Source organism: Erinaceus europaeus, chromosome 2 (genome assembly GCF_950295315.1).
Source record: "Erinaceus europaeus chromosome 2, mEriEur2.1, whole genome shotgun sequence".
Lineage (NCBI taxonomy): Eukaryota > Metazoa > Chordata > Mammalia > Eulipotyphla > Erinaceidae > Erinaceus > Erinaceus europaeus.
Window position 1 is genome coordinate 7,993,545 of NC_080163.1, and position 13,020 is coordinate 8,006,564.

Sequence of the window (13,020 nt, forward strand, 5' to 3'; positions counted from 1 at the left end):
CATTCTCTGCTCCAATAATATTCTCTTCCTATGTAGCTAAAGACATAGTACTATCATTACTAAGTTTGTGAGTACTAAAATTTTAGGTGTGTTCAGTAAGCGCCTTGATACTGTAAATTTCTCAGAGTTATCCAAACCTTGCAATGTTTCTCCTCAGAGAACATGATGCTGTCTTTGTCTGTTTCCAGGTGTTGTCAGTGGTGAGTGGAAGACACAGGACTGGGTGAGAGCATCCACTCAGCACACACCACTTGTTCTGTTCAGGAAGAAACCTGTTCAGGGCAGAAGCATCAGCCCTGGGGACAGGAGGATGGTGGGCAGTGATGTGGCACTAGCAGTGATCTTCCTCATTCAGGCTGCAGTAGGAGCCCTGGGGAACATCTGTCTCCTATGTCAGTATTTCTCTCTCCATTTCACTGAGCACAGAGGAAGGCCCACAGATTTGATCCTGAAGCACCTGCTCTTTGCCAACTGACCCTCCTCTGCAAAGGTGTGCCCCACACAATGGCAGCCTTTGGGTGGAGGCATTTTTTCAGGGATATTGAATGCAAACTTGTTTTATATATTCACAGAGTGGCAATGGGGGTGTCCCTCAGCACCACCTCCATTCTGAGTGCTATGCAAGCCATCACCATCAGCCCCTGGACCTCCAGGTGGGCAGGGCTTAAGGAAAAAGCCCCCAGGTACATGAGCATCTGCATTTCCCTGTGCTGGGTCTTTGAAATGCTGATAAATGTCCTCTTTCCCTTATATGTGAGTGCTTCACTGAACAATATAAACACAACAAATATGAAAGACTTTATATTTTGTTCTGCAGTTCGTCATACCCAAGCCAAAGACTTGGGTTTTGCAGCCCTGTTATCCTTCCCTGTTGCAATGTGTCTTGGGCTTATGCTCTGGGCCAGTGTCTCCATGCTTCTCATCCTGCACAGGCACCAGCAGAGGGTCCAGCACCTTCACAGGAACAAGGTATCCTCCAGACACTCTCCTGAGTCCAGGGCTACCAAGACCATCCTCCTCCTGGTGAGCACCTTTGTCTTCTTCTACCTCCCCTCTTGCATCTCTCAGGCTCTTCTGTCTATTATTAACCAGCCCTCTGCATTACTGGTCAACATTGCCACCATGATGGTTTTGTGTTTTCCAGCCATCAGCCCCTTTCTGCTCATGAGCAGTGACTCCATCATTTTCAGGCTCTGCCTCACATGCATGTGGAATAGAAAACTCCCTAATCTGATGAGAGAAATATAAATTGTACTTGTTTACACAAGTTAGAGCTATTCATTTCTTATCCCTCTCAGTTTCCTAAATGAAATTGTTACGGGTCAAGGTACCATGCAGATAATAGTACTGGTTACAGGTATGGCAATGACTAGACACAAAGGAGTTGAAAAAAACACATATTGAACATATAGTCGAAAGGACATATGCAGTGCAGTAGCCTGTAAATAAATCTAATCATTTCTAAAATTTCTGTGATGATATATTCTACTCAAGAGATCAAGGAGGTATAGGTCACATCAAAATGGCTGCATGACGGCAGCATCTCAAAGGACTCACTTCAAAAAACTGCTTTGCTTCTTATCCTGGCAATTTTAAGTGGAAACAGGACTTCCCTCTGTTTGCTGTGGTTGGTTGTTATTTTTATTCTCTCCTCTTTTTTCTCTTTAGTTGTTGTTAGATTGTTGCTTTTATTTGTTGTTTTTCTTATTGTATTTTGGGAGGCAGTTTTTGTTTGGTTTGGTTTGTAGTCTATTTTTTAACTTGCTTTTCTCTTTTATATTCTTCTCTCTCTCTCTCACTCTCTCTTTTTTCTTTTTTTAGATTTATTTAACTGTTTCAGTCAATTTGGACCCCCCCCTTCAATTTGGACCTGACTCACCTGAGCTGGGGGCAACATTCATCCTCATCCACAGGTTTATCAAGAGCCTGTTATAATTTTTTGTGTCACATTCATCTGAGGAAGTAACACACACACACACACACACACACACACACACCCCTGAATTTTTCCTTTCCCCCATTTCTTTTATATCAGAGCACTGCTAAGCTCTGGCTAATTGTGGTGTGGAGATTGAACCTTGTACTTTGGAGTCTCAGACATGACAGTTTCTTTGCATAACCATTTTGATAACTACTCCCATCCCTTGATATTATCCTGGAGAAGGGCTAATTTAAAACATTTCCATTGTTAGGCCTTGAGAATATCCATGTGGACCCAAAAAGAGTATATACTCCAATTTATTGGCATGGATGGCTTTGACAATGTCCAGTAGTTCTAGTCTATCTATTTCTTAATTTAATTCTCTTGTTTCTGTATTGAGTTTCTGCCTAGATGTTCTATTTGAGAGAGTGGGGTGTTGAATAATTCTACTAGTACTGTGTTTCTATTGATGTTATTTTTTATAGGACAGAGAAATGGAGAGAGGAGGGGAAGAGAGAGAGGGGGAGTGAAAGACAGACGCCTGCATACCTGCTTCACCACCTGAGAAACGACTCCCCCGCAGATAAGGAGCCAGGGGCTCCAACTGGGATCCTTATGCCGGTCCTTGCCCTTGCCGCCATGTACACTTAACCCACTGCACTACCGCCTGACTCCCTGATGTTATTTTCGTAGCTCTTTCAGTAGATGTGTGATGTATGCAGATGACCCTTCTTTGGGTGCATAGATGTTAATTGTTAAGTCCTTTTGCTTGACTGATTTTCTGAGTATTATGTAATGTCTACCCCTAACTTTTATTAATTTATCTATTTGAAAGCCTATTGTGTCAGATATAAAAATGGCTGTTCATGTTCTTTTATGTGTTAAACTATGGTTTATAATAGTTTTCTATCATTTCCCTTTGTGTCTGTGTTGTTCTCTTGAGTTAGGTGAGATTCTAGCATAAAGCATATGGTTGGGTTTTGTTTTGTTTTCTTTTTTTTTTTCCTTTATCAGCGATTAATGTTTGACATTTGACAGTGAATCCCATAGTTTGTACATGCATAAATTTCTCAGTTTCCCACAAGAAAACAGCCCCCAGTAGGCCTTTTGTCATCCCATTCTATGACCTGTACTATCCCGCCCACCAATCCAGAGTCTTTTACTTTGGTGCAATACACCAACTCCAGCTCTGGTTCTACTTGTGTTTTCTCTTCTGATCTTTATTTATTTATTTATTTTCAAATTCTGCCTGGGGGTGAGATCATCCCATATTCATACTTTTGTTTCTGACTTATTTCACTAAACATGATTTCTTCAAGCTCCATCCAAGATGGGCTGAAAATGGTGAAGTTATCATTTTTAATTGCTGAGTAGTATTTCATTGTGTATATATACTACAACGTGCTCAGCCACTCATCTGTTGTTGGACACCTGGGTTGCTTACAGGTTTTGGCTATTACAAATTGTGCTTCTATGAACATAGTTCTACACTAATCTTTTTGGATGGATGTGTTGGGTTCCTTGGGATATATTCCCAGGAGAGAAATTGCAAAATAATAGGGTAGGTCCATTTCTAGTCTTCTGACTGTTCCTCCAGAGGTTTGACCCACTGACATTCCCATAGCAGTACTGTGGGAATGTCATTTGACCCCACATCCTCTCCAGCATTTGTTGCTGTTACCTTTTCTGATGTATGACATTCTCACAAGAGTGAAGTGGTCTCTCATTGTTTTCTTTAATTGCATTTCCCTGACAGTCAAAGACTTGGAGTATTTTTCATGAGTTCCTTGGCCTTTCAGATCTCTTCTTCTGTCTCTGTCATCACCTAATGTTTGTATGGACCCATTTCTTTTCCTGTTATTGAGTTTGGAAATATATATATTCTTTTTTGTTGCCATTATTTTCTTATTGTTGTAGGCATTGTTGGATAGAACAGAATGAAATGGAGAGTGGAGGGGAAGACAGAGGGGGGAGGGATAGACAGACACCTGCAGACCTGCTTCACCACATGTAAAAGGACTCTCCTGCAGGTGGGGAGCCAGGGGACAAACCAGGATCCTTACACAGGTCCTTTATACTTTGTGCCAGAAGCGCTTAACCCACTGTGCTAGTGCCTGACTCCCCTCTTTATACATGTGTGTTATTAAATTCTTGTCTGATGTATGGCATTTAAGGCATGTGAGGGGTCTCTTTGTTTGGATGGTGGTTTCTTTTGCTGAGCAGAAACTATGAAATTTGTTGTCCTATAGGTTTATACTTACCTTAGTCTTCTTTGAGGTTGTGTTTTCTGATTCATCTTCCTACTATGTGCCTTTTAATAGGCAAATTTTAAGGTATTCAAACACAATTATTTAACTCACAATTATTTGTGAGTATTCTTGTATATTGGCATGTTTGCGGTAATTTTGTTATAGTTTAAAGGGAACCTTTTAGAACTTGTTGCAGAGCAGGTTTGGTGATAGTTGATTCCTTCAATGGTTGCTTGTCTGAAAAGAGTTTTATCCCTTCATCTACTCTGTATCACAGTCTAATTCAATATACTATTCATGGTCAAAATCCTTTTCATAGATTCTCAATAGCTATCTTTTTTTCTTTTTCTTTTCTTTTTTTAGCAGAGTACTCATTAGCTCTGGCTTATGATGGTGAAGAGGACTGAACCTGGGACTTCAGAGTCTCAAACATTACAGTGTGTTTGCATAACTATTATGTTATCTACCTTTCACCCTCAGTAGATAGCTTTTCATTCTCTTCTGGCCATTGGTGTTTGCTTTTGTGGAGAAGTGTGCTTATAGCCTTATGCATTTTTCTTCTGAATGTGACTTTGTGTTTTTCTCTAGCAGTCTTCAGGTTCATTTATTTATCCTTAGTACTTTCCATTGCTACTATGATGTGTACTTGTGTCTTTAGGCCTGGATTTATTCTGTTTGGGCCTCTCCAAGGCTGTGTCCTCTTTGTACAGAAGCAATGGAAGAGATTTCTTTACTCTTTAATGTGAGGTTATGTCAGCCTACTACTCTTCCACTCAAAGAAGATTGGTTCCAAAATGAGTGCATTCTAGAATGTGTCCATAGACTATGAGCTCAGACTGGCATGGACTCAGAGGTCACATAGGTTCGTGTGTTAAATAGGAATATATATGGGCTATAGGTAAGAATGAAGGGGTAAACTGGTTTATAGTATTTATATATAATTCTCAGGATTGGGATCTAGTCTGCCCTAATGCAGCTTTTTAGTTCTAATCTTAACTGTGACATCACCTTCCCAGACAATATTTTTAGTCTACCTGAATGTTAGCTAGCAGTCTCAGGGAACAGTTGCTAAAGTCATTGGCCCCTTGGGGCATCACCAAAATTGATTTACTAGCTTCTTCCCACATGAAGACCCCTAATTTCACCTGCTCTGTTCTTACTTCTGGGTTCCTGTTAAGTAAACAATTTGTTATATATCTTATCCCCATTCAGCCACTAATTGCAGATTCTACTAGGACCCCATCTTGACTTACCCAGGCAGATGACCTTACCAATGTGGCCAGAATCTCACCTTTCCAAAGCCCTACTTCAGTATGGAAAGACAGAAACAGGCTGGGTTATGGGTCAATCTGCCAAGATCCACTTTCAGCAGAAAAGCAATTAGAGAAGCCAGACTTTCCACCTTTTTAACCCCATAAAGAATTTGGGTCCATACTCCCAGTGAGGGAAAGAATAGGGAAGCTGGGGGCAGAGTCAAGAGGGCGACTTGGAGACAACACCTGGTGTGAAGTCCAGAAAGAAGCAGCTTACAAACTGGGATTCTCTGAGGACAGTAGGATATCTGGGCCATCCGTGAAAGGGTGAATAAGGGGGGAAGTCAGGGTGACCCATGAAAAGAGTCCTATAACCCATTTTTGGGCTGGCAAGCAGAGGCCAAAAGGACAAATAAAGGAAAATATTTTTTTGAATTTCTTTATTGGGGAATTAATGTTTTACATTCAACAGTAAATACAATAGTTTGTACATGCATAACATTCCCCAGTTTCCCATATAAAAATCCAACCCCCACTATGTCCTCTATCATCCTTCATGGACCTGTATTCTCCCCACCCACCCACCGAAAGGAAAATCTTTTGTGGACTATTTCAGAACTCATTCTACCCCCTCCACCCAAGAATCAGCTGCTTCTAGCAGGTTTCCTGTGGAGCTATTTTCTTTACCAAGATTCCTGGCTCAGCAGAGGTGTCATCCCAGCATTTTTCCTTTTCCTTTTCTTTTTGAAGAGGCATGGAACTCTATTTGAGTGACAAAATACCTGACCATTCAAGGGCTTAGCCCTGCCTTGGAAAGACTAGCTGGAGGTCTTATAAACACACACACACACACACACACACACACACACACACACACACACACACACACACACACACACACACATTTTCTTATAATTGGTTGTCTTTACTTGGTTTACGAAGGGGACAAGGCAGCATGCAGCCAATCTGTAGTGCTCTAAGCATCAGACTGAATGTTAGGATTTTTTACACTATTTTATTTTATTATTACTATTATTACATACATGTATTCCTTTTCCCTCTTCTTCAGGTTGACCAAAATTAACTGTTGTTGATTTTTCCATTGATAGGTGACTGGATGTTCTATCCATTGTGGGAGGAACTTGTTTCTCTCTCCCTCTACCCTCAATCCTCCTTTATCTCTCATCCTAGCTAATTAAAAAAAACACTATTTCCTTTCACTTCCTTTTTAATTTCCTTCTTTTGCTCTCTGAATTCACTGACACTCCTTTGTGAAGTATTTTGTGGGATAAATCTGACTCAGAATGGACTCTCTCTCTCTCTCTCTCTCTGTGTGTAGCTCTTTATATCACTAAAATTTACAATTGACAGTAGATTTCCATAATTGTTTATTACTCAGTTGCCATTTTTCCTTTCTTTTCTTTTTGTTTCTGTCTCTTTTTTCTTTTTTTCTTTTTCTTAGTATAGTGCGACTTGTACTCAAAACACAACAACTGAAGAACAATAGAATAAAAAAATACAAGCCACATAAAAATGGTTAAATCCTGGTGTAATGTTCCTGGTTCGAGCTCCTAGCTCCCCACCGGCAGGGGAGTCACTTCACAGGTGGTGAAGCAGGTCTGCAGGTGTCTATCTTTCTCTCCCCATCTCTCTCTTCCCTCCTCTCTCTATTTCTTTCTGTCCTTTCCAACAATGATGGCATCAATAACTACAATAATGAAAAACAAAAAGGGAATAAATAAATGAATAAATAAATAGTTAAAACAGAGGTTTTTTTTTTAAAGTTAAATCAAGAGCAAATAAATCTGCTACAACAATAATTCAGGACAGGAGTCCAGAAGAAACTCCAAATCAGTCAGAAGGAAACAAATATTATGAAAAGTATGCAAGCAATGGGGGCATCACACTCCCTGATCTCAAATTATATTATGAGGCCATCATCATCAAAACAGACTGGTACTGGAACAAATATAGGCACACAGTCCAGGGAACATAATTGAAAGCCCAGAACTAAAGCCCCACATTTATGGACATCTAATCTTTGATAAGGGGGGCCAAAGTATTGCCAGTCCCTGTTCAGGGCGCCATTATGCTGGGCTAGCTTCACAGGAAGGACAGAGAGATGACCAGGGACTCATGGCTGAGTGGTATGCAGTTCAGTCTTTATTCATGTGGAACTCAGCACAATCTAAGTAAGCTATCTCTAATCACAATCCTGTCCTTATATATCCTAAGGCGGAAGTGTCAGGTTCAAAGAGGATGTATGTAGGATAGGGGGTGGGGAGAAGGAAAAAGCATGCAAAACAGTGAGGATTAAACCAATGCAGGTTTGGAGGTAGGGCGGTGCTTAGTTAACAGTTGTTATGTAAATATAATACAGTGTTAAGCAGGGAGGATTAAACCAATGAAACAGAAGGGATCTTATAAGCAGAATTTAGAAGCAGACCAACAAAGTATTACATAGAGGAAGGAGGAACTCTTAAATAAATGGTGCTGGAAAAATGGGTAGAAACATGAAAAAAATGAAACTGAATCACCTTATCTGACTAGAAATAAAATCAACTCCAAATGGATCAAGGACATGGATATTAGGCCAGAAATTATCAAATGCTTAGATGAAAACATTGGTGGTACACTTTCTCACCTAAGTGTCAAGGACATCTTTGATGATACAAATCTATTTGTAAGGAAGACTAAGCAAAACAAAACAATGACTACATCAAATTGAAAAGCTTCTGCACAGCCAAAGAAACTATCACACAAACAAGGAGACCCCTCACAGAATGGGAGGTTGCTGATTGTCAGAGTTGGAAATAAAGACAACACTGAGATAACACCTCACCCCTGTGAGAATGGCATACATCAAAAAGACAGCATCAACAATTGATGGAGAGGCTGTGGGGACAGAGGAACCCTTCTGCACTGCTTGTGGGAATGTAAATTCATCCAGCATCCGTGGAGAGGAATCTGGAGAACTCTCACAAGGCTAGACATGGACCTTCCATATGACCCAGTAATTCCTCTCTTGAGGATATACCCCAAGGAATCCATAACACTGAACCAAAAACATATGTGTACACTTCCTATGTTCATAGCAATACAATTCATAATAGCTAAAACCTGGAAGCAAACCAGGTGTCCAACAACAGACGAGTGGCTGATAAATCTGTGGCTTATATACACAAGGGAATACTATGCAGCTATTAAGAACAATGAACTCACCTTCTGTGATGGAGATTGAAGGAATTATGTTAAGTGAGCTAAGTCAGAAAGATAAAGATGAGTATGGGATGATCCCACCCCTCAACAGAAGTTGAGAAAGATGAACAGAAAGGGAAACTAAAAGCAGGATTTTACTAAATCTGGAGTATGGCATGAAATTAAAAACATTGGGGTGAGGGTGACGGTGAGGGTAGATAATTGGCTTCTCAGGGCTGCAAAGAGGGTGAGGGTGGGTGGGTGGGGAGGGAGATAGTCTTTTGGTGGTGGGAATGGAGTTTATGTACACTTTTATTAACTTGTAGTCATATAAATCACTATTTAATTAATATCAGAGGGGAAAATTAATGTCTCTAACATTTTAAAGAACAGACTAAGTCTTTTTAATACATAGGCTGAGTCTTTGATATGTCGACTCTCTCAAAAGCCTAGGCCAGGGTAACAGAAGCAACCAGTGGCAGAGGTATATACAAATAATGTCAACAGACATAAATTATGGTGATGTTGGGTATTATACATTTAAATCCTAACAAAGGGATTTTTCAAAGTTAACCCAATTACCAAATAATGTGATGATAACATAACTATTGTCTTCTTGAACCCTAAGACATCAGAAACCTCACATTTCCACTATAGAGCCTATATTTCCCCAAGTCCAGGAACCTTAGGGTAGGTCTCAGTTTCCTGCATGATTCTCTTAATTCATACTGAATAATATTGCATCCACTGACCCAAGATAAGTACCACCTCAGCATGCTTTATTTCAGGATGTTTCCAGAGACTTTAGGTGTGAAATGACAACCCTTCAGCTTCATTACTTGGCCACCAGGTCCCAGATGTAGCATGATGCCAACCATGCTTCCCTGGACAGACGACCCCACCAATGTGTCCTGGAGCTCCACTGACCCAGAGACCCAACCTACTAGGGAAAGAGAGAGGCAGGCTGAGAGTATGGATTGACCAGTCAATACCCATGTTCAGCTGGGAAATAATTACAGAAACCAGACCTTCCACCTTCTGCATCCCACAGTGATCATAGGTCCATACTCCTAGAGCTATAAAGGATAGGAAAGCTATCAGGGGAGAGAGTGGGATATGAAAGATCTAATTGTGTGGAGTTGTACCCTTTTATCCTACATTTTATGAATGTCTCCTTTTTTTAAATAAATGAAAATAAAAAGTAAAGTAGATGGAGAGATCAAAACCTTCCCAGACAGGCAACAGTTGAAGGAGAAATATTCACCAAGCCTGCCTTGAAACAGGTTCTAAAAGACCTCCTATAAACAATAACATCATGATAATACTTGCATATATCAGAGCAAAAACAATTGTTGAATAATGGCACTGCAATACCTAAATTACATAACATCAATACATTTCACTCAAGTGAGAAATACAAATGTGCCTGGAAAATAAAAATGAAGACACAACCATCAAAATATTTGGGAAACAGCTAAAGCAGTATTGGGAGGGAATCTCATAACCATGCAATCATATATTAGAGAACAAGAAAAAGCTCCTATAAACCACCTTACTGCACACCTTAAGGACTTAGAGGAAGAGGAACAAAGGACCCTAAAGCAACCAGAAGAATGGAAATAGCTAAAATTAGAGCAGGAAAAAAAAACATCAGATATAAGAGACCCATAGAAAGATAAGTGAAGTCCAGTGTTGATTTCATGAACAACTAAACAAAATTTTCAAACCCCTAGCCAGACTCACCAAAATAAAATTGGAAGGAGACTCAAATTAATAGAATTGTAAATGATAGAGGAGATATTGCCGGGAGCCAAAACCTTAGCTAAGTCTCTCACATAACCGGTGAATGGACATTCTGATCATTGTAACTGTGATTACCATCTAACTGTTTGGAAAGTTGCTCACCCACCTCCCTCCCCCCACTACCTTAGCAGAACTTCCTCATGGTGTGAGCTTAAAATGCGGCTGCAAAATAAAATTTTCAGAGCTTGATCAGAAACCCGTCTTGCTCTCGTTCTTCGTGTCTCTTGTCCCCTCCATTCTCTGGCCCCCTACCCTAGGTTTCCGTTGATAACCCTGCAGGCCGGGGCAAGATATCACAACTGACACCACAGAAATCCAAAAAAATCATGCGAAACTTCTATGAAGAACTATAAATCACCAAGCTAGAGAATCTGGAAGAAACAGAAGAATTCCTAGAAATACATGCCCTTCCAAAACAGAACCAAGAAGAACTACAAAACTTAAATGCCCCAATCACATACAAAGAAATCAAAACCATTATTAAGAAGCTCCCCAACAACAAAAGTCCTGAACCAGATGGTTTCACAAACAAATTCTACAAAACTTTCAGGAAACAGCTAATACCTATACTTCTAAAGCTCTTCCACAAGATCGAAGAAACACAAACCCTCCCTTCCACCTTCTATAAAGCCAACATCACCCTGATACCAAAAGCAGATAGGGACACAACAAAAAAGGAAAACTACAAACCAATATATGTGATGAATATAGATGCCAAAATATTAAACAAGACCCTGGCCAACCAGATACAACAGTATATCAAATAGATTGTTCATCACGACCAAGTGGGATTTACCCCAGGAATGCAGGGCTGGTTCAACATAGGTAAGTCGATCAATGTCATTCACCACATCAATAAAAGCAAAACCAAAAACCACATGATTATCTCAATAGATGCAGAGAAAGTCTTTGACTAAATCCAACATCCATTCATGCTCAAAACACTACAAAAATGGGAATAAATGGGAAATTTCTCAAGACAGTTGAGTCCATAGGTAGTAAACTTACAGCCAACATCATATTCAATGGACAGTAGCTGAAAGCATTCCCCCCTCAGATCGGGGACTAGACAGGGATGTCTACTATCACAATTACTCTTCAACATAGTATTGGAAGTACTTGCCATAGCAATCAAGCAAGAGAAAGACATCAAAGGAATACAGATTGGAAGGGAAGAAGTTAAGCTCTCACTATTTGCAGATGATATGGTAGTATACATAGAATAGAATCCAGCAGAAAACTGCTGGAAGATATTAGGCAACATAGCAAGGTGTCAGGCTGCAAAATCAATGTACAAAAACCAGTGGTATTTCTTTATGTAAACACTAAATCTGAAGAAGAAGACATCCAGAACTCACTCCCAATAACTGCTGCATCAAAATCAACAAAATAGGTAGGAATAAACCTGACCTAATAAGTGAAAGACTTGTATACTGAAAACTGTGAGTCTCTATTCAAGGAAATAGAAAGATACTAAGAAATGGAAAGACATTCCATGCTCTTGGATTGGAAGAATAAATTATCATCAAAATGAATATTATCCCCAGAGCTATATACAACCTTAATGCAATACCCATCAAAGTTCACCATGCTTCTTTAAGAGAAGAGATCAAAACTACAATAATTTATCTGGATCCAGAAAACACCTAGAATTGCCAAAACAATCTCAATGAAAAGAAACAGAAATGGAAGCATTACACTCCCAGATCTCAAAGTATATTGTAAGGCCATCATCATCAAAGCAGCCTGATACTGGAACAAAAGTAGGCACACAGACCACTGGAACAGAATTGAAAGCCTATAACTAGATCCTCACACATATGATACTGTAGTCTTTGATAAAGGGGCCCAAAATATTAAATGGAGAATGGGAGCTCTTTTCAGTAAATGTTGCTGGGAAAACTGGGTTGAAACATGCAGAAGAATGAAACTGAACCACGTTATCTCACCAGAAACAAAACATCAATTTCAAATGGTTCAAGGACCTGAATGTTAGACCATATACTATCAAATACTTAGAGGAAAACACTGGTGGAACACTTTCCCACCTAAACCTCAAGGGCGTCTTTGATGAAACAAACCCAACTGCAAGGAAGACTAAAGCAGAAACAAAACAATGGGAGTACATTAAACTGACAAGTTTCTGCACACTGCATTTAGGTGTGGGGATATTGTGAAAGCATAGTAAAAGCATAGGGGAACTCTCATAATAAAGATGGAGGTCTGAAAAAATACCCCACCTGTTAGTCTCCCTTTCAGGGGTTGAGCATGGAGGGAAAAGCTTTAATGACTCAGTTCCCCCTTGTCAGTCTCCCAAGCATCACAAGAACCTACATGCCTTAACACCTAACTCATTTCCTTGTTATAAAGAAAGTGCTTTGCCTGCTTAAAGTTCACTATAGTTCATGTGCTTTTGATCACAGACTACATTCTGGCTTGACTAAAAGGCCCTTCTTTCTATTTCCTTCACCTCCTCCTCCACTTTGGTCTAACTCCTCTATCTTATCTCTTTTACTTCAAGGCTTCTTTCTGTTTGCTTCTCTCTTGTCACTAATCACTCCAGAACTCCCCTTTACCACTATCAATTCTCTCCATT

The 13,020-nt window shown here is 39.9% G+C and overlaps 1 pseudogene; it reads left to right on the plus strand.

The window, feature by feature from the left end:
* The first annotated feature begins 310 nt into the window (after nt 1-310).
* Nucleotides 311-1,248, plus strand: LOC103123637 (vomeronasal type-1 receptor 4-like; annotated as a pseudogene).
* Nucleotides 1,249-13,020: the final 11,772 nt, after the last annotated feature.